The 13780-nt window shown below is 46.0% G+C and overlaps 1 protein-coding gene across 7 annotated transcripts in view; it reads right to left on the bottom strand.

Moving 5' to 3' along the window:
• The window catches only part of PHKB (phosphorylase kinase regulatory subunit beta), a 238626-nt gene that overhangs the window by 216919 nt on the left and 7927 nt on the right, over window positions 1–13780 (bottom strand). The window lies entirely within an intron of this gene.

The following is a 13780-nucleotide window of genomic DNA, read 5'->3' as shown; positions in this document are numbered from 1 at the left end:
ATCATCTTAATTAATTTTGTCATATTCTAGCAAGATAATTTATATTAGAGGCATTTAGTTTGTTGACAAGGAATAAATATATACTTTATACTGTAACTACTCTTGCATTCCATAATACAATATTGAATGCTCAGCCTCTGATAGCCTATTAGCCTTTCTATAACATAATACTGCTCAACTGTCATTAAGATACATAGGTGACAAGAGAAGAATCTAGTTTCTAAACAAATCAACATATACGCTGGGTATTAGCCACAACATCAGTGTCGTATAGCACTAGCAAAATCATTCCCAGCTAATGCAAAACTGAAGTCCAGATCTGAAAAGGATTTTTTTGGTTCAGAAGTCACAACCTGAAAGTTACAGCTTCGGTACAGTGAGTTCAAGTTCCATACAACAGAACAATAACCCCACTTCTCTTCGAGTGGCACTGCAACCCTGTGCGTCAGGTCACAGTACCACTTGCTCCAATTTGGCCCAGTCAACCCTCTACTATAAGGTAGTGGTAGCTGGGCTAGATCGGAGTGAGTTTGTGACCCCAAGCAAAGAGGCACAACAGCAATCAAACTTGCAGCAATTATGTAGTGTGTACGTTGAAATCTGTAGTTTCCACAACAAAATTGTGGCCTGAGTTTTTTTTAGTCTTAATTATGTAAATGCAATGATGAAATACATGTTTTTGTCATATATCACAAAGTGATATTAATCTAAACACATATCCTGTAGTTCTGTTAATACCCACTTAATTTACCATTTTACAAGATACTCAGTAACAGTCAATCTTTTCACAATACACATCCTCAACTTGCAGACTAGATGTTTCAGAAGCTCTACAAGAGGAGCTGGCCAGGGGAAGAGGCAGGCATGTCATGGCAAAGAATGGCAGAATTGTTGTCTTACTGCTTGTTCACACAACAGAGATTATTTCAATATACCAATACAGTTCTATTCATTATACCCGCATAATTCTCAGTATAATACCATTACAGGTTGAACCCCTCTAAACTGGCAGTCTCTGGTCCAGCAAGCAGAGATGTTCCAGGACCAAAGAGTCCTGGTAGAGTGTTGGGAGCTGGGAGCCCTCTGGGCTAGTGATGTTAAATTGCATTTAATCGGCTAATCAAGTAGCTGATGGAATTTCGGGGCAGGTCTTAATACACTTAAAAAGCAGAAGTGCAGTATCTGGGACTGGGCGTGAACCGGGAATCAGCTGATTCCTGGCTCACGCACAGTCCCCCTGCTACGCCTCTGCCTCCCCTGTGGAGACGGTGCTGTTGGGAACCAGCTTTTAAGCCAGCTCCCACAGCGCCAGCTCCAGCCCCTTCCGCTCCACCTGCTGCCTCTCTCTGATAGAGGCAACGAGGGGGGTGAGACCTGACTAGTTGAGTCACTACTTGACTACCCGATAAGCATATGCTTATCAGGTAGTCAACTAGTCGCTTATATCCATATTCTGGGCTACTGGCAGCAGGGTTGCCTGGTGGGGCCAGTAGGGCAGCAGGATGAGTGGCAGGGGGGAGTTGGCTGGGAGACTGGTGGCTGGGCCAGCACTGCCAGAGGGGCAGAAATGACCTCCCCTGGTCCAGCAAAATCCCTCATCTGAGACTACCCAAGTCCCGGGGGTGCTTGACCAGGGAAATTCAACCTGTATAATTCCCTTTATGAGCACATCTATTCCGGATGGGGAATTTTACCATGATAGTTATGCCATTCAATTTCTTGGTGTACAAAAGCCCATCAGAAGGCATAGGAGGATAGTGTGTGCTATTGTGAGCTCCTCCTCTACACTAAAAAAGGTAGGTCAACAAAAGTCACCTTGCAATTCATTTGTGCAGGTGTCTGTGTTCAAATCTGGCATCATAGAATTATGAGGCTAGAAAAGACCTCAAAAGGTCATCGAGCCCAACCCCCTTCCCAAAGCAAGAGCAACCCCAATTAAATCATCCTAGAAAGGGTTTTGCCAAGCCGAGACTTAAAAACCTCTAGGGATGGAGATTCCACCATCTCCCTAAGTAACCCACTCCTGTGCTTCATCACCCACCTAGTAAAACAGTTTTTCCTAATATCCAAACTAGACTTCCCCCACTGTAACTTGGGACTATTGTTCCTTGTTCTGCCATCTGTCACTACTGAGAACAGCCTCTCTCCATCCTCTTTGGAACGGCCCTTCAAATAATAAAAGGCTGGTATAACCTCCCGCCCCCCTCATTTTTCTCTTCTGTAGATTAAATAAACCCAAATTCCTTAGCCTCTCCTCGTAAGTCATGTGCTCCAGCCCCCTAATCACTTTTGTTGCCATCCGCTGGATTCTCTCCAATGTTTCCACATCCTTTCTGTAATGGGGGGAGGGGGGGGCGGGCAGAATTCAACACAATACTCCACAATACTCACCAGGGCCAAATAAAGGGGAATAATCACTTCTCTAGATCTGCTGGCAATAGCTCCTCCAAATGCACCCTAAGCAGCTGATGTTAGTACCCCATTACAGGAACACAGCAAACTATTTCTCCAAACACAGTGGCTTTATATTCGATCTACTGATGTTAACACAGTGCAAGTGTGGATAACGTGTGAACTGGGTCAACACGTTGTTGTTAACGGTTCTAAATCCTGCTGGAAAGGGATAACAAGTGGAGTTCCTCAAGGGTCTGTTTTGGGACCCGTACTGTTCAATAACTTCATCAATGATGTAGATATTGGGATAGAGAGTACGTTTATTAAGTTTGCAGATGATACCAAACTGGGTGGGGTTGCAACTTCTTTGGAGGATAGGGACATAATTCAAAATGACCTTAGCAAGTTAGAGAAATGGTCAGAGGTAAACAGGATGAGGTTTAATAAAGAGAAATGCAAAGTGCTCCACTTAGGAAGGAACAATCAGTTCCATACATACAAGATGGGAAGCGACTGTCTAGGAAGGAGCATGGCGGAAAGGGATCTAGGGGTCACAGTGGACCACAAGTTGAATATGAGTCAACAGTGTGATGCTGTTGCAAAAAAAGCAAATATGATTCTAGGTTATATCAACAGGTGTGTTGTAAGCAAAACTCGTGAAGTCATTCTGCCGCTCTACTCTGCACTAGTTAGGCCTCAGCTGGAGTACTGTGTCCAGTTCTGGGCGCCACATTTCAAGAAAGATGTGGAGAAATTGGAAAGGGTACAGAGAAGAGCGACAAGAATGATTAAAGGTTTAGAGAACATGACCTATGAAGCCAGGCTTCATGAACTGGGCTTGTTTAGTTTGGAAAAAAGAAGATTAAGGGGGAACATGATAGCGGTTTTCAAATATCTAAAAGGGTGTCACAAGAAGGAAGGAGAAAATTTGTTCCTCTTCGTTTCTGAGGACAGGACAAGAAGTAATGGGCTTAAAGTGCAGCAGGGGAGGTTTAGATTGGACATTAGGAAAAAATTCCTAACTGTCAGGGTGGTCAAATATTGGAATAAATTGCCAAGGGAGGTGGTGGAATCTCTCTCTCTGGAGATATTTAAGAACAGGTTAGATAGACATCTGTCAGGGATGGTGTAGACGGAGCTTGGTCCTGCCTTGAGGGCGGGGGGCTGGACTCGATGACCTCTCGAGGTCCCTTCCAGTCCTATTATTCTATGATTCTATGAACACTAATAGTCCTCCAGCAGCTGTTCCACAATGCCCCAATCCTTGTGGCAATGACTGCCCAGGTCAGAATTATGAACTGCAGACTACCATCCTCTTTAAAACTATCTGTAGATTTTTTTAAATGCCTTTTCCTGATTTTCCTCCTTAGCAAGCACAGCTAGCAGCTCACCTTTACTGTGTGCAGCTGCCCAACCAATCATACCAGTTCCAGGCACCAGACATGCTTCTGCCTGAGGTCTACAGGAGACATTGATCTCCTGGGCATGTGAAGAAAAGTTATGCAATACCAGCAATGGACCAATCACAGAAAGATAGACATCTACAGACTGCAAGGGGTAGGCAAGTAAAAGGTAAGGCAGAGATCAGCTCCAGTGCTGTGTGAAAGCAAAGGAACTTTTCAGACCCCTGTGACTACCTCAGAGGAGCCAGAGACATTTGAACATCAAGGACGCCAATGAGGAGAAGAATGATATGTGGCATGGGTCTCCAGACATGTTGCAAGCTACGACCTGTTTGAGACTGCCACAATCTAGCCACATTTGCTAGGTGAGCACAGATAAGCCTTATAAAGGGGAAGGAAACTCAGTTAAGTATGAGAATGGATTTTTTCTTTACATCTGCCCTGGCCCACCTAGTCAGTTATTTGACCATGTATGCTCTCTTTACTAATATCAACCGTCCACTTATGCTGTACTAAACACAGGTGTAACACTGTGTACATGAATATACCGAGATCCACACTACTGATGCTTTTTCAATTTGAGTGCTACCATTTTACAGGAAGCATCACAGGGAGACATTTTATTGTGTATGTATTGTTGGTACTGTCCCATTTTCACATGGTAATTACAGATCCTGATCTCAATTCCCACCGCCAAAGTAGATGATGATCTGGTACCGCTCCTGATCCTTACTGTGGAACAAATGATTATGCAATCAAGCGAGCAATTAGTTTAAGACTGGATGGAATTTGAGCACAACTTTCAACAAGGATCAACAAGGACAAGTGTAGAGTCCTGCACTTGGGATGAAAGAATCCCAAGCATTGTTACAGGCTGGGAACCGAATAGCAGCAGTTTGGCAGAAAAGGACCTGGGGATTACAGTGGATGAGAAGCTGGATATGAGTCAACAGTGTGCCCTTGTAGCCAAGAAGGCAAATGGAACGTTAGGGTGCATTAGGAGGAGCACTGCCAGCAGATGTGATAGAATAGAGAAGTGATAATTCTCCTTTACCGGCTCTGGTGAGGCCACATCTGGAGTACTGTGTCCAGTTTTGGGTCCCCCCACTATAGAAAGGATGTGGACGCATTGGAAGTGGACGCATTGGAAATGGTCCAGCGGAGGGCAACCAAAATGATAAAGGGGCTGGAGCACACCACCTATGAAGAGATGCTAAAGTATTTGGGCTTATTTAGTCTGCAGAAGAGAAGAGTGAGGGGGGATTTGATAGGAGCTTTCAACTTCCTGAAGGGAGATTCCAAAGAGGATGGAGAGAGGCTGTTCTCAGTAGTGACAGATGGCAGAACAAGGAGCAATAGTCTCAAGTTACAGTGGGGGAGATCTAAGTTGGATATTAGGAAAAACTCTCTCACTAGAAGGGTACTGAAGTACTGGAATGGATTAACTAGGGAGATGGAATCTCCATCTCTAGAGGTTTTTAAGTCTCAGCTTGACAAAGCGCTGGCTGGGTTGATGTAGTTGGAATTGGTCCTGCTTTGAGCAAGGGGCTGGATTCAATGACCTCTTGAGGTCTCTTCTAGCCCTACGATGCTAACTTTTTGACACACCAAAGACAGCTGACCTTGAGGATAAATAAGAAGTTATTCAGCTCAATGGATACTAGGGATATGAGCATATAGTCATTTAAACAATTAACCGATAAGCATAGGCTTATCTGTTAATCCAAATGATTGCATGTACTCCCCCTCTTGCTGCCTCTATATCAGATAGTAAGGGGGAGGGAGGCGGGAGCCAATGCATATCATCCCTCCCACTTTTAAGCTGGCTCCCCATGAGCACCAGCTCTCATGGAACTGCCTTCTCTCCCTCCTCCCCCCATCTCTGGGCTGCTGCCTCCGATAGAGAGTGATGGGGGCAAGCAGAAGCTAGTACACACAGCAAGCAGCAGTTTTGAAGATGGCTCCCCACACGTATCTGCTCCCGCAAAGCTGCAGGGCCTCCTGCATTATTGCTTCTCTATTAGAGGCAGCAGCACATGGGGGGGGGGAGGGGGGAGAAGAGACAGGAGCCGACACATGCAGGGAACTGGCTTTCAAGCCAGTTCTTCACACGTGCCTTCATACTCCCTCCCATAGGGGTGGGGGTGTGGAAGGTGGGAGCAGGTGCTTGCGGGAACCAGTTTAAAAGTCATCTACCCCCAGCACCAGCTTCACAGAGCTGTCTCCCCTCCCCCGTCACGCTGCTGCATCTTACACTGTGACAGTGTACCAAAGAGTAGACCAATACTGGTGCATAAGAAACAGCATGGTTTCATGTGCATAGGTCATGTGCTCTCTCTTTTGCATTTCATTTTGGAGTTGAAAAGCCTTCTGCCAGAGTGGTGGTTGTGTAGATTCCCCAAGGCAATTAACACCAAAAGACTAATGGGGGATTTCTGTTAGAAGAATTCCAGAAATAATAAATAGATTTCAGAGTATGGGATTTCCAGCCAATAAGGAGGCCACTGAAGGCAGCCACACCCTAATACTTTACCAACCAAATGGAGCAAGTGAATGCCTAAACTGAAAAGGAAATACTTAAAAAACAACAAATAATCAGGTAGCACTTTAAAGACCAACAAAAAATGTAGATGGCATCATGAGCTTTCGTCAGCACAGCCCACTTCTTCAGATGGCTGTGCCCACAAAAGCTCATGATACCATCTACATCAGCGTTTCTTTAACAGTGTTCTGTGGCACGAGGCAGTCTGAGGTGTGCCATGGCGCTATGGTAACCATACGTCCCTTTTTTCCGGGACAGTAAAGGATTTAAAGACACCCAGTGCTAGCGTGGTGCAGCAGTAACTCCCAGCCTCCACCCAGCACCTAAGTGGCTCCCTTGGTGCTTTGCGCAGGCAGCCAGGGCTGCTACCAGTGGAGCGCAGTGTCCAGAGCTCCAACCTCCCATGCAGCACGTCACCATCCGGCAAGCCCCCAGCACTGCGTGGCCCTTCCCTCCTGCTGCAGGACAGCCTCTGCTGTGCGTGGCCGCCAGTCTGGCCACGCCACTTCCTCCATTCACAGGTGGCCACCACCGCTGCTGGAGTAGGAGGGGCGCTAGTCAGAGCCAGTGAGCCACTCCTGGGAGCTGATGTTGGAGTCCGAGCTGGAGCGCTGCAGAGCGGGGTATGTTCAGGCTCTGCCGGCATGCTCTGTGCACAGCCCTTTCTCTCCCCGCCCCCTCCAACTCCGCTGGGGGAGCGGCAGTGCTTGCTCTGCCACACTCTGCAAGCCAGATCTGAGAGCATGGGGGCTTTCTCTCCCCCCACCCCCGCGCTCCTCCTAATGGGAGCCAAAGCTGGTGCGGGGACTGGAATGCAGCACTAACATTAGCACCACAGGGCGGCCCAGCTCCAGTCCCGGCAAGAGCTCCTACCTTGGAAGCAGCTGGGGCCATGTCTGCGGGGACTTCTGGGGCCCAACCACAGACTCCAGCCCCGCAAACTGGAAGGCAAAAGGTGGAAGAGGGGCTCAGAGAGATCTAGGGGAAAGGGAGTGGGAGAGGAAGGGGCTTGTGCTGAGGGGAGGGGGGCAGGTCAGGAAAAGAAAGGGGAAGGCACCATGGGACAAGGTGGAGAAGAGACATGCCAGGGGGCCAAGTGGAGACAATGAGGAATAGGGCAGGAGGAGGGAGAGGAGGTGTCAGTGGGGGTGGGAGGGTGGGGGGACAGGGTGATGCTGGGAGAGGAGAGGGGAAGGGAATTGGGGCAAGAGGAAGCAAGGGGAGGTAGAGGTGCTAGGAGAAGGGTTGAAAGGAGGGGTGGGAATGAGGAAGGCAGGGATGGAGCAAGTCGTGTGAGGACTCAGAGGGGCATGAGAGAAACTGGGGCAGAGGTTGGTGAGGAGATGGGCATCAGGAAGAAAGAGGGCAAAGGGGTAGGGGCAGTGAGGGAAGGAGGAAGCACCAGGAGGATGCAGGAGTAAGGGAAGGTTTAGGTGCCCGAGGATTCTGGGGGTGAAGCAGAAGGGCAGACAACTGCAGGGGAGAGACCAGCAGCAGCGAAGAGAAGGTTCGGTGGGGGGCCGAACTCATCCCCTATGGGCAGGAGGATGGTGGAAAAAGTTCTTAGAAGGGGGTACTTTTACTTCTGGTCATGTGTCCAACTTGACCCCGAGAATAAGGGCATAGCATAGTACAGTAGACTTCCGATAATCCAGCACCTTTTGGACCTAAGTGATGCCGGATTATCAGATTTGCTGGAGAATCATGAGGTCCGATACAGCTGCATGGCTTAACAACTGGCCAGGACACAATCTCCCTCCTTCTCCCCTTCCCTTTCCTCTCTCGTCTCTCTCCTCCATGCTGTAACCTAATCCTCCTCCCCCTCCCTCTTCCTCCTGTTTCCCCTTTGCTGAAGCAAAATGCTCTTCTCCATACTGTAACAAGATCCCACTCCCCCGCCTCTTCCCAACCTTATGCTCTGTGGTTACAGCCAGCACATGCGCTGAGCGGCAGGCTTTTTAATCAGCTGGTCAGGAGCGCTTGGCATTTTGATGCCGGAGTATCGGGAGTGCCGAACAGCTGGATGCCGGACTATCGGAGTTTTACTGTACATACTGAGCTTGGTTCTCAGTTCTCAAGTGAAACAGGGGTATCACATGGGGTATTCATCTTTGAACAGCAAGGATCCACAGGATGACATCTGCCTGTGCATCCAGCTGTTTCCTGTGCCGAATCACATAATAGGTAACAGGGCCCATCCACTGGCTTATCTTTGGGTTAGGTCTGTGCTGTGAAGGGTGACATTGTAATCTGGCAATTGTGCAATGCTTTTGTCTCAACTCTTCACACTTGTTTACCAAGGTCTGTTACTGGGAACACTCAATCTCCCTTATCAACATATGCTTTTGAGAGCATGTACACTCATTCTTTTTTTAACTTTGCAGTCAGCAGTATTAACTGCTGTTAGCAGCTGTTATAGAAATCTAATCATAAGGCTGAAGCAGGTCAAGGTTATGGGGGCAAAGGGAGAGGAGAAAGGGCTATTTAATCACTGGGCAGTGGCAAATGCCTGCATTCTTACTTGAACTCTTTCATTTTTCTGCAAGTGGGCCAATCCATAAAATGTTTTATCTACTAGTTACCTATATTGTGAGTTTTGCTGCTTTTAGAACGAGCAATGGTTTCTGAAAGCACATAACACCAACTGCATTTTTCCCATCCATCCCTGGTATCCTTGGGACTTGAAATATTTCTTAACTTGTGCGGGGAGAAGGTTATGGATGTGGATGGGGCCAGTAGGCAGACTGTGACTGCTATTGCAGGGAGGAAATAAAGGGAGACATATTCTGTATCAGCCCAATAACAGGTGCAAGGAACATCACCTGGTGTGTTGGTTCAGCCCTAAACACTTGAGGGCAGAGCCACTTGCCTCTCTCTACACAAATATGCTCTTTCAATCTCTAAAACATAATGAAGTAATATAACAGTGCAAAGTTGCTTTAAACATCATAGCTCTGGTCCTATTGCAAAGCCTTTTGCAGCTAAATTAATAAGGATAGATTTTCTGACTGGAAATAGGGATGTTAATTAATGTTTAATATGTTAACCAGTTAAATGCCAGGTTTAAGCAGCTAACAATGGAGCAGCCTCTCCCCTCTCCAAGGCATGATGGGCTGTGGCTGGGGGAGGGTCTGCTCTGGCCACAGCCCTGGCTCTGGGGGCTCTTCTGGGCCCAAAAGCAGTGGCTGCTCCAACCCTGGGGGGAGGTAGGGGAGATGCTCCGGTCATGGGCAGCGGGAGCTGCCCCAGCCCTATCCCCGCTACAGCCTCAGGAGGTGAACGCTGCTCTGGCTCTGGCCCCAGCCCCGCTCCCGGCCCTGCTGTAGCCTTGGATGGCAGGAGCTGCCCTGGCCCCATCATAGGCAGTGTCCAGACAGCCAGGTCGGTTAACCAGTTATCTGGTAAGCAGGACAATAAGCCACCTGCTTATCTGATAACTGGTTAACCCGTTAATCTTTTACATCCCTATTGGAAAAAACAGAATTTTTCGTAGTATTACTCCTACATGTAATGATTAAAAATGGCACTAACACAAGGAGTTAATGCTTCAGATGTAGGGATCTAGTTTGTGGAATCATGGAAGTTAGATACATAAATGATATATTAGATCAGGGCTGGGCCAAATACAGCCTGCCAAGCTGCTTCACTCGCTGCCCCTACCCCCAGCACAATCCCATTGGCCAGTTTCCGTGTGCAGAGTACCCTTCTTCCTCTTCCCTCGGGATCCTAGCTATTCACAGACACACATGGCCCCTGCAGCCTGTGCAGGGACAGGCAGGGAGCCTGCCTGAGAAACCCGCTGGGCTGCTCACTGCCAGTCACCCAGGTAAGTCTCCCAACCAAAGTAGGTCTCTGACGCCCCAGCTCCGTCTCTCCGTATCACTATACCCCACATAATCCAAGCCCTCTGCTCCCCTCCTGCAACCATATCCCACATAACCCATATCCTCTGCCCCTGCACCCATAGCCCCCTCTCCCTCCTTCACCCCAACTCCCTCCTGTACCCCAATCCATTACCCCAAGCTTCCTTCTGCATGCAACCCCCATCCCAGACCCTGTACCTTCTCCTTAGTATCATGGAAGAGTGCGACCTTAGACCACTTTCCGAATTCTTGGAGAGGCTCGCCATCAAAAATTATTGCCTACCCCTACATCACATCATCCAATCCATTTCTGTGAAAGATCAACACATTTTCTACAGGTTGCATCTCCCTATACTGGGACTCTCTCATCCATCAACATCTGTGGTCTGAAAGAAAAAAAGAGCCCAAGGGCAGAAGGGCCAGAACTGAGAGTACTGCAGAAGGGAGACTGGTAGTAGCAGGGCCAGGAGCTCAGCAGACCAGCAGCAGTAGCAGGGCTGTGGTAGTGGATCAGAGGCAGCCCATGCATGCTGGCCTGGCAGTGGAGTTGTGCCACAGCAGCCCGAATGGGGCTGAGTGCCGACCCAGCAGTGGGGACAGAGCTGCAGCAGCCTAGCTGGCAGTAAGGCCAGGACATGGCACCCCAGTAGAGGAAGCCCATCTGGGGCCCTGGCAGGTCGGCAGCCCGATTGGGCTGTGTGCCAGCCAGCAGCAAGACTGTGTGCCGGCAGTGGGGCTGGAGCAGTAGCAATGACAGCAGGATTGGGGCAACTGTGTCACTCGGCCAGCAGAGAGGCCAAAGGAGCCGGCAGCAGGTAGGGGCGGCAGGCTGAGAGGACCGGAGGCAGGGGACCTTCCCTCATCTGGCAAATTCCCTCATCCGGGATGGCTCAGGTCCTGAGAGTGCCGGACCAATGAGATTTGGCCTGTACTTTATTATCAACACTAGGTTCAAATGGGCCTTGTCAAAGTTGAAAGCACTTCATTTGATTCATTTAAATCTTTACTCATGGAAGCATGTGTTCATCCAACATACAGTTTTATATACAGTAGCTAGAATTCTTTATTAGGGATGTAAAGGGTTAACCGGTTACCCAGTAAGCATTTCCCTTAAAGGGTGATGTTTATCGGGTAAGCAGTTAACCACCGGCCCGGAGCAGCCCACTGCTTGCGTTGCAGGATCCCAGCTGGAGGGAGCTCCAGCCTGGCTGGGCCCACTGTGTAGCACTGACATGATTTTAACCACTTTTATTTAACAGCTAGAATGAGACATTAATGATCTTCAAATATGGATCCACAGAATTAGGCTCCACAATTCATAGTATCTTTTTTTTTTCTTAAATACCTGCAACTGTTTTCTAGTCTCCCCTCCCCCAACTTCTTGTGGAAAAGTACAGAATTCAAGATGGGTTCTGGTATGTGGTGAAGTGGTCACATGTCTCTGTAGGGCTTTTGTAGACATATGTCAGAGGCTGACCCTCACGTTCACAGGAAGACTATGCTCTTTTACAAGCCATGGTCTCTTGCTGATGGGCCACCAGCACTGTGGAGCTTTTCATTGTTGTATCGGAAGGACCAGTAGTAGGCTTCACCCAGCATGAACACATTTGTAATATAAATCTACAGCCCTTATTTCTAACTTCAGAAACAGAAATGATACTTGCATACAAATAAGGTAATCATATTCAGTAAATCACAAACATTCCAATCTTTCATATCTTATATTAGGCATCTTGCATTAAGTATCTCAGTTATGTCATTCATATCAGTATATTTAATGCCATGTCACACCTGCAATTTAGTACAGTACTGTACTATATAAACCTCTACCCATTCTTTAGCTCTCATGTTTTCCTAATTTAATCTGACAATATCTGTGCAATCTTTTCTAATTTGTCCCCACACTTCCATCACAAAATAAAAATTTTACCCTCAATGCACGTTCATTGAATCAAAAACTATGAGATTAAACAAGACTTGAATAAATTTTTAAGTGATGAATATTTATTGTTAGCCACATATTCATCCAAAAAAACCTCTATGAGCTAATATATCTGTATTACACGTGCTAAGTATTAATTATTAATACATGAAAAGAACAAAAGCACATTGCAATAATTTGGCCTGGAAAGATAAACGTATTATAACCTTTTCAAGTCAGAAACATATTCCAAGCCAATCATTCCAGTGAAACATTCTATATGAATGTATACGAGGGGTTTACTAATTTAAGCACTCTTTGTTTTAGTCAGAAGCAGTATTCCCTCTAAGATCTTCCATCCTTGGGCAGGTTGAATTTTCTTATATGCAACACCAATATTGAGATAGCGTGTGGATGTGCACCCACCAGTACAAACAAAAACTATAGATATAAATATGTATATTAAATAGTTCATAGGCGTGGAAAAATATATTAAAATAAAGGATAAGCAACCGTAAAATAGGTAAATAGAATATACTAGAATACCTGACTTGCCCAAATAGCTGAAGCTTGAAAGCAAAGTTTTAAGACAAGCAGCCTAGTTTTCACAGTAATTTAAATATATGTTTAATCTATAAGGGTAATATTGGGCTATTACTGCAAAGAATTCTTGTTTGCAAAGTTATCTGAATTAGCTTTTCATCGTTCCCAAAATAAATATTTCAGTAATGAGAAGCAGCAAATTACCAACTAAAATTGCAAACAATTTTAACTACTAACCTGGGAGAATACAAACTGCAATTACTAACTTAGGAGAACTCATAATTACCTTTTCCCAGGGAAAAAAAAGGAGTTTTTTAAATTCCATTCAGAGTTTAGTTAGAGGAACCAGTTTAAAAAAAATTACAAGTGTTTTACAGGGACTGAACTTGTAAATTGCCTTTTGTAATAAACTAATTTTATATGTGTATGCATATAATTACACCATGAGGAAAACACGCAATACACTTTGTCAGTTTGCACCTCACAGTATGCCGTTATAAAAGAAACAGTGTTGACCTTGAAAACAATTCAGATTTTTGGAATTTGCAAGATTTGCAATATATAATATTGTTCAAATATAAATGTCCATTGTGCTGTTTCAAGAAATTAAGGTAACTTTTGCCAATGATCCCTTGTTTTACTGGTGTTAAACCTTTTAGGACCTCTACTGTCACTCCTATACACACACATACATTTTACAACAGGGGTTCCCAAACTTTTTGACTTGGGGACCAGTAAATACATTCATGAACTTTTGGAGGACCAGTAATGTTCATTTGCATATTCATTAATCAAATGATGAATATTCAAATAAATTGTTTCTGGTCCTCACAAAACCCCCAGTGCCAGCTTTAGCAAAGCTTTTGATACAGTCACTCACAATATTCTTGCCAGCAAGTTAAGGACTGGATAAATGGACTGTAATACAGACAGAAAGCTGGTTAGACCAGGGTTTCCCAAACTTTTTACTTTAGTAGGAACCCTTTTTTTCCCCAATACTGCTTTTTGCAGCCCAAAAATATAAACACATAAAAAACAAACTGAGAAAATACCAGACATATAACATGTCTGGTATTTTCTCATTAGGTAAGTTGTATTATTACTAGATGTATTA

The sequence above is a fragment of the Pelodiscus sinensis genome, chromosome 12 (genome assembly GCF_049634645.1).
Source record: "Pelodiscus sinensis isolate JC-2024 chromosome 12, ASM4963464v1, whole genome shotgun sequence".
Classification (NCBI taxonomy): domain Eukaryota; kingdom Metazoa; phylum Chordata; order Testudines; family Trionychidae; genus Pelodiscus; species Pelodiscus sinensis.
Note: the sequence above shows the minus strand (reverse complement) of the source record. Positions and strands in the feature narration are given on the sequence as shown.